Source organism: Galeopterus variegatus, unplaced genomic scaffold (assembly GCF_000696425.1).
Source record: "Galeopterus variegatus unplaced genomic scaffold, G_variegatus-3.0.2 Scaffold5913, whole genome shotgun sequence".
Taxonomy (NCBI): domain Eukaryota; kingdom Metazoa; phylum Chordata; class Mammalia; order Dermoptera; family Cynocephalidae; genus Galeopterus; species Galeopterus variegatus.
In genome coordinates, this window is record NW_007732024.1 from 2,073 (window position 1) to 10,738 (window position 8,666).

Consider the following 8,666-nt stretch of genomic DNA (forward strand, 5'->3'; position numbering starts at 1 on the left):
GGATAAAAGGATAAATTAATGCAATTGAAATAAAGATGCAGTAGTGATATTCAACAAAGCCAAATGCTGGTTTTTAGAAAAGACAGAAAGGTAGACAAAAACCTGGCAAGAATGACCACAAAAAAGAAAGAAAAGGCCTACAAACAATTTGGAAATAAAAAAGAGAGCACCACAGAGACAGCAGAGATTACAAAGAATGATACTACTATACAAAAGAAGCAAATAAAAATACAAAAAAAAAAAAAAGAAAAAATTTACAAAGAATTATAATACTTAAATAACTTAGGCTAATATATTTGAACACTTAGGTACTTAGGTTAAGTGGATAATTTTCTAGAAAACTATAACCTACTAAAACAGACTCCAGAAGAAATATAAAGCACAAAGTATTATTTAAAAAATTTACAAGTTGCAGGTCTATGCCAGGGAGAAAAAAAATCAAAGTAGACCAGAAGAGTTTTGGAAGTGAATTAATTCAATTAATTCAACAGATATTAGTTGAACATCTACAAAGATAAGAATAACATTCATCAAATAATTTCCTTTGTCTTTTTCTGGTCACACAGGTAGATTACATTTTCCCCACTCTCCTGTAGTTAGATGGACTATGTGATTGAGTTTTGATGAATGGAATGTAATTTTTTAACTTCTAGGCTGAGACAATTTAGAACTGTATGACTCTCTGTCTCAGTGGCTTGAAGCAAAGAACTCCAATTTGGTAGAGCCACGTGACGGAAGAAGGAGCCTGGATCCCTGAGCCTGGATCCTTGAAGGTAAGTTTCTAAGGAGAGCTGCTAACCTGTAGCACAGTGATGTGATTGAGAAAATAGGTTCTTATCACATAAAATCATGAGATTCTAGGGTTGTTTGTTACAGCAGGTAGTATTAACTATCTTGATAAATATACCTGGGTCAAGTATTCTAGGATCTTAGGATACATCAGCCTATATAATACACAGAACTTCCTCTTCTGCGATCTATATTCTAGCTGAGGAGGGTGAAAGACAAACATTAACATAATCAAGAAACTATTACACAGTATGTTAAAAAATGTGAATTTCTATGGAAAAAAAAAAAAGTAGAGCAAGTTAAGGAGGATCAGGAATCCTGGGTGTGAGGTTGGGGACTGGCATGTTGCTCTTTTAAACAGGGTAACAGGGAGGCCTCATTGAGAAGATGAGATTTGCACAAAGAGTTAAAGGATGTGAGATAGTCAGTCCTCTCCCTTCTGCCAAATGTGCACAGAACAGATAAACCAAATCTTGTACAAGCTATTTATAGAGGATAGAAAAAGTAGAAACACTCTGCAACTCATTTTATGAAGTTTGTTTAAACTAGATGTAAACTGCAGTAATGAAAAAAAAAGAAAGGAAAATTATAACTCAATCTCACTTATAAACATAAATTTAAAATTGCTAAACAGAATACTAGCAAACAAAACATAGAAATATTTGAAAAAGAAAACCCAGCCACATAACCAAATTGGATTCATCTTTGGGATAAAAGGATGATTTAACATCAGAAAAATCTATTTGTGAACTTTACCACATTAGCAAGTTAAACGATAAGAATCACGTGATTTCCTTAATAGATCTAGACAAAACATTTAGTTCAATTTCTGTTAAAAATTCATAGAGATTGAAAGGATGCAGTGTTCGCAGAAATGCCCTGAGCTGCTCCTGGAATGTACCCTTAAAGGGAGAGGCCTGCCCTTCTGTCTCCTCCTGCTGGGCTGGTTAGAATGTGACATGAGGGGCAGAACTCAAGCTTTCACTTTGGACCAGAGCAACAAGACAGGAAGCCAGGTTTTAAGACAATGATTTGTAAGACACCTGGGTTTCAGTCGTTGCTATATCCTGTGGAAATAACCTTTAATCTCTACAAAACCATCTGCACTTCTGGATAGTTTTCTTACTTAATAATTGTTAATCCTCTAATAATATTTAAATTGACTTCTCTGTTTTCTGAAAGAAATAAGTACTTGTGAATTTTCATTGTTAAGCTAGAGAATGATCATTGGCACTTCTCTTCCTGCACACTTGATGGAAAAAGATATGGGATTTCTCATTTAAACCAAGAGTTTGAGAGTCTCGTTTTATTTAAATTAAAATAACATTAATGAGTATGTAATTACAAACATATATAAACGCTGTGAAGAAAAAGAGTTCAGTTGTTTCTAGCATGGGACTCTTACTTAAAGATGGGATTAAGGGAAGGTTCTCTGTGATAGGATGATTTAGCTAAAATTTAAAAGGGTGAGTTAAATTAATAAGAGGGAAAGGAGGAGGAAGAGCTTTCCAGGGGTAGGAAACAACATGTGCAAAGGCTCTGTGGTGGGAGGAAACATACATATGAGAAACTAAAAAACAGCCATTATTCAATCAGGGAGCACAGCAGAGGACAGGAAGAGATGAGACTGGGGTGGTGAGCAGGCGAAGGGTGGAATCACTGAGAACTGAGGGCATGATCAAATGTGCTTTTTAGAAAGAAGACTGTGGCTTCAGTATATAGAATCCATCAGAGGGGGCAACACAATATGTGAAACCCAAATTAGTTGACTACTGCTATTAATGTGAAGGTGGTGACGACAATGGTTTGAACCAGGGTAGTGGTAGTAGAGATGGAGAAAAGGGAATGTATTTAAGAAATGTTTAGAAAATAAAATTGAGAAGACTTACTGATGGGTTGGCTATGGGGTTGAGGGAGAAGGAAGGTGTCAAGGATGAGTGGTGACATCCCTCACCGGGATGGGGGATACTCAAGGAAGACTAGGTATTCAATCTTGGGTATATTGAGTTTTAGATGTCTTTGAGGCATTAAAAAAAAGCTGTTAAACTGTGAGTTTAAACATTTAGAGCTGAAACGTCTCTAGATCTGGAGTTCAGAGAAGTCTGGGCTAGAGATATAAATTTGGAAGTTATTGGTGTTGGGTTAAAAGGCTAACATTTGGGAAGAGATTAAGTTATAATCTTACATAAATTAGAACTTATACCAACATATATTTGAATCTCTTATCTATGGTTCAGCATCTGAATACTTTAGAAAGTGCTTTCCAAACACATCTGCTTAGGCTTCATCTTGAACTACTGCATAAGAATTTCTGGAAATGGAATGAATTCTGGGACATGAAAGAATAAATATTTACATACAAAGGAAGAGAATAAATATAGTAGAACTAAACAGGTTAATATTTTTATAAACATAGGATAAGAAATAGCTTTTAAAGCTTGTCTCCAAAGCCAGAAATAATAAGCATGAGGATTCAATAGGTATGAGTACAGAAAAGTTACAATTTCTTACTGGCAAAGATTGACATAAAAAAAGTTAAAAGTAAAAAGAACATGTAGCAACAATTACAGAAATTCCTTGAACTTGTTAAGACAAGTGAACAGATATGATGTTGATGGAGGGGGGAGGGGGAGAGGGAAGGAGAAAGAGGATTGGTAAAGGGACGTGAAAATCAACTACATTGTATATTGATAAATTAAAATTAAAAAAAAAAACATTTAGAAGTTTGCCACATTCATGACAGCATCTGAATTTCCTAATTGTAAAGAGGTGAAGCTCTGTACTCCATTTCCCTTCTCTGCATTTCCTACTCTCTCCTACTCCAAAGGAGAGGCTATGAATTTGGTTAAATTGCAGGATACATATTTTAGCTGCTGCAGTTTTCCTGTTGGTTCAAAGGAAAATGTATGGATTTGGCCATTGTTCTTCTATTCTTGTGGCTTCTCTATCCTTTTTCCCCTGTGGGAAGATACTGTGCTCCAGGTATGGTCTGTAGGAGAGGAATAGAGTCCTGCATATGCCAATTATATTGAATGATCAGAGTGGAATGAAAATGGTTATTTTTAAAATAAAATAAAACTAAAATTTCAGCTTCTAGTTTATGTTAGCCATTGTCAACCTAAATAACAAACAGAGAGAGGCTCTCTAAAAGAAAATGGCATTTTTTCAGGAAGAGGGCATTGCAATGAAAATATCCATGCTATAGTAAACTATGCATATTCAGGGGGTAAAGGAAGACAAAGGGTTTTAAAGGAAAAATAACAAAGGATTACATAATTGTTTTGGAATAATCATCCTTGGCTAAAATTATCAGCAGTAAGGATCATGCCAGTTAGAGGTTGGATAGGCAGTTGCTGGGCAGATGTCCTTGCAAAAGTATTTTAAAAATTAAGGTTACAATAGCATCTGTGCAAGGTTGTAGCTTTGCAGAGTCTTTTGTGATAGCTCTTGTTATCAGGCATACATGCACGCCACCTGCACGGCCTTTCCCTTGCTCTCTTTGTCAGGGGTTTTAACACAAGTGATTCCATTTTGATTCTGAAAACTTTACATTTCCTTTTTTTGGATCAAGATCTTTTTCTAAAGCATCACTGATCAATTATCCTATAGTTAGGTCTGATGTCCCTTGGTTCAACCCAGGATGAACCTGTCCTGGGTTGAGGGTCTGGTTCCATGTTGGACAGAGTAAATGATGGCTAGGAGTCAGTGTCAAACCTTTCCAGTTACATTCGAGCAACAAAGGAGGTTTGAAGGGAGTGGTTCTTAGGCTAAGTCTACCTGGAGTTCATTGTTAAGTTCAATTTTGTCTTCTCCTTAGGCATTTATTATTATCTCAAAGTTCTGGGCCAGCATTATTCATTAGGAGTTGTACTTCTGCAAATATTTAACAAGTAACAGGTACAAAGTTAAAAAAAAAACAGGGAATACAAAATAAAATTAATTGTAATCTGAAAATCCCAGTTTGCATAGTGATTTTGAGCCATAAACCTAGGCTTAAAGGCAACCAGTTGGATAAATCAAATGACTGTTATCCTGTTAAGTGAAAAAGGTAGGCATTAAGAGGGGTAAGAGTCTCACAATATCGAGTTTTGTTTCCAATGTCTTAGGAAAAGCTGTCTGCAGCATAAAGCACTCAACTTCTCATCCTGCTTTGCAGTTTGAATGTGTCTGATTATGGCATTGGGTGGGGTGGAGAACTTTTTATGTGGACCATACATTAGGCACAAGACTTGTCCCTTAAAACTCATTTAGTTTCAGCTTAGGGCTTCAGGAACACAGAATTTCCCATTTTTAGTAATTCTATGGAAGAGAGTTGAATTGGAGGAGACTAGAAGAATTTAGGATCTAGTCCACTCTATAGGTAAGTAATAAAAACTTGAATATAATGAACAGGGCTACAAACCTAATAGTAGGTGTATTTCAGTTTTTTTAGAAACATAACTTATCCCTCTGCATTGGCCAAATGGAAATCCAAGATTTAAAAACCTCTTGAGGCTAAGAAACCAAACCAAGGCAGATTTTAGATTTTATCTACTGTCTTAAGGTTCCTGGGCCTGCCAGGCAGTGGCAGTTTTTATTTATTCACTGTAAGGTTGGGAACCTTTGAAATCAGGCATTTTGTGCACATTCTCAAATATGATATTTCAGTCAAAACCTTGGTAATATAACCAAAGCTTCCAATTATATCCTTTTATAAAGAGAGAGCAAATTCTTATTAAACTTATGGAAATAACCATATTGACATAAAAATATAAGAATACTCACTAGTAGATTCTAAATTTATAATGATCAAGTAAGAAAAAGCAAATGCTTTTTTCTACCTTTGTTTACAAAAGGATATTTTAACAAATTTCTGTGAACTATCAATATCCTAGGAGAAAAAGTTTCCCTATATCTGGAAAACAAAACATTTAAGTGAGTGTTTTAAAATTTAAGTAAATTTTAAGTAAATTTAAGTAAACCAACAATGTTGTTTCTTAATAAAAGTTACAGAAACATTATCTTTATCAGTTACTCAAACTTATGTATTTTATTTTTCGTCTGCTTGATCTTGATTAGCAGTTTCATGAACCCATAAGTTTTCTTACTAGAGTTCTGAAAAAAATTTTTTTTAATCTATTGATCTTAAAGTTATTAAAAACCTGTATTTAAGAGTGCTTGTTTTCCATGAGTTTGATTGCAGATGCCTTTACAGAAAAGTCAAAACTGTGGGTGATGGAGACTTAGAATAGCCATGGTTAAAATCTGATGAAAACTCATTATAATTAGCAATGGACCAGAAGATTTGTTTATTTCTGTTGCATACAGCATTTTAAGATAACAATCAAAATCATGACTGACAGTGTCACATCAGGACCATCAGACTTTTATAAATTTTATAACATTTATATTAATAGCATACTCATAAATGTAACTGAAAGAAGATCCACTTATCATTTGATGATATTTCCCATACAATTTACCTAATAAGCCTGAGCACTTAGTATTTCTACAGGATGAGAGATACATCCTTTGAGGCTCTCCAAGGGCCCAACTTGAAAATCTGAAAGACTCAATTTAGAATTTTGATATTGGGGAAGCCTATCAAAGATGCCAAAACAATAATAAGTGATAATCAAAGTCTCCAAAAGCAACTCAGAAAGTGTCATGGATGTAAAAAAAAGCCCTTAATCATTTCAGAGCTCTGTTTTTCGTAAGTAATCAAAAAACCTAATAAGGACAACACAGGAAATTATCTTGCTAAAAAGCAAAATCTTTTCTTTTTCAGTTCCCCAAAAGGTAAAGAAAAGCCTCTTGCACTTCTCTTTATGGGAAACTCATTTAGATAACCTGTAAGTCAAATCTGATGAAGAGGTATTTGAATTTAACCAGACACAGGAAGAATGTGTCCAAGGCTGTGAGAGTATGCCATATTATAGAGAAACATAAAAAAGAAAAATTAGTAGCTTGAGCAGAGGAATGCATGGCATTTAGAAACATCAGTGGAAGATTCCTATTTACATGGAACAATTCAGACACATCAAGAAAAGCCAAGAATTCAGAATAAAATTATACTGGAGGAAAACATTGCTTTGAAAATTCTGACATATTCCTGGGACTCTAGAAGAACATGGTTCTGTGCGCATTCTTAGGGCTGTGTATCTGCTCAGCAAAGATCTGAAAAGACCCTAACTGCTAATTTCTGGCTGATTTTGAGTCTCTATGTGAGCAGGAAGTGAAGGCTAAGGCAGAGTTGTCAACTGCCTGGTTGAGTGATGAAGTCTTGCCCCAATACACACACAGAGCTCCTGGGGTGTGTATTAAAGGATTTTGCCTTGCCCAGATAGAAATCTGGCCTCATCCCTTGGCTTCTGTAAGGTAATCTTTTACTCCTTGGAGTGCCATGCCTGAAAGGAGAGTCTTTGTTTGCCAGGGTACTTTGGGTGACTGGATAGATGAGTTAGGTATGGATTGGTCATATCAGAAAGGCCAAAAAATGCAACTTTAGGTAAGGGTTTGAGTTGTGCAGTATCAATCAAACTCTGGAGTAGCTGGAGGCTGAGATCAGTCCCCTGGGAAATTAATTAGGCCTACCTGATGAAGCCATAATAAAAATTCTGAACGTTGAAGCTAGGGTGAATTTCCCTGGTTGGCAATACTCTGTGAGTATCACCACACACTGATGCCAGGAAAGGAATGGTATCTTGACTCTATGCGGGGAGGACAACTGAAAACTCTGCATTTGGTACTTATTCTGGACTCTGCCTTATGAGTCTCTTGCTATGGCTGATTTTAATCTGTATCCCTTCCTGATAATAAACCATAACCTTGAGTGTAGTAGCTACAGTGAGTTGTCTGAGACCCTCTAGCAATTACTGAAACTCTGAGTGATATGAGAACTTCCTGAACTTGCAGTTTGTGTCAGAAGTGAGGGAGGTCTTGTATAGACTATGCCTCTAACTTTGTAGTGGGTCCAAATCTCACGGTTGACATCAGAAGTGGAATTCACTAGAATGACCCTGATTCACTAAAACATCTGGCTTAGGAAGAAGAAGGGTGAGAGGGTATGAGATGATGAACCTTTGATCCCTGCATTGCAATGGTCACATTTGATTTGACTAATCATTGGAGATGCAGTCTCTTTCCAAACAGAAGCCTCTACTCTGCTACCATAGTTTGTTTCAGCAGCATCTCCTGCTTTTGGTTTCTCAAGTATGAGTCAAGTGCCTGTCCAGTGCATCCCCAAGCTGCATCAAACTTCGAATAGTCTCACTGACACCCTTCTCACTGGGCTTGACATGAGGGGCAGGCACCCATGGGCTGGGAGGGGATTCATAGCATAGCTCTTTCTAAAGAAATTCTCTTCCCCTTACTTTCGTCAGAATAGGTGAGACCTTAAGAGTCTTACAACCAGTTTTCAGGACCTACTTTGCAAGTTCGTTTTCTGGAAGTTATTTCCCAAGAGGTTTGATTACACTTTCTAAGTACTTTAGAGTTGGTGAGGAATCTGATGATATATGTGGAGAGCAGGTGGAAGTGAATTTAGCTGTGTGTAATATGGGCAAGGTGTACAAATGATGGAAAGAGCTGAGACTCTGGTTGTCTTCCCTTCTCGAAATATGGGGTTCTCTATCACTTTCTCAGTATGTGACTTTGGGCAAACTATTTCACCTCTCCAAGCCTCAGTTTCTTTGGCTGCAAAATGCCCTGCCTGCCCAGAAAGATTCTTTGGAACTATTGAAATAATGGATGAGGAGCATGCCATACAAATGCAATAATAATTTATGTCCCTTCCTGCCCCAGGGCCCATGACCTGTCCCCAGATTTGGGCCGAGTCACCATCTGCCACACCAGACTTGTGCGATGTCACTCTGGAGTGCAGAGCTCCAGGGGCCACA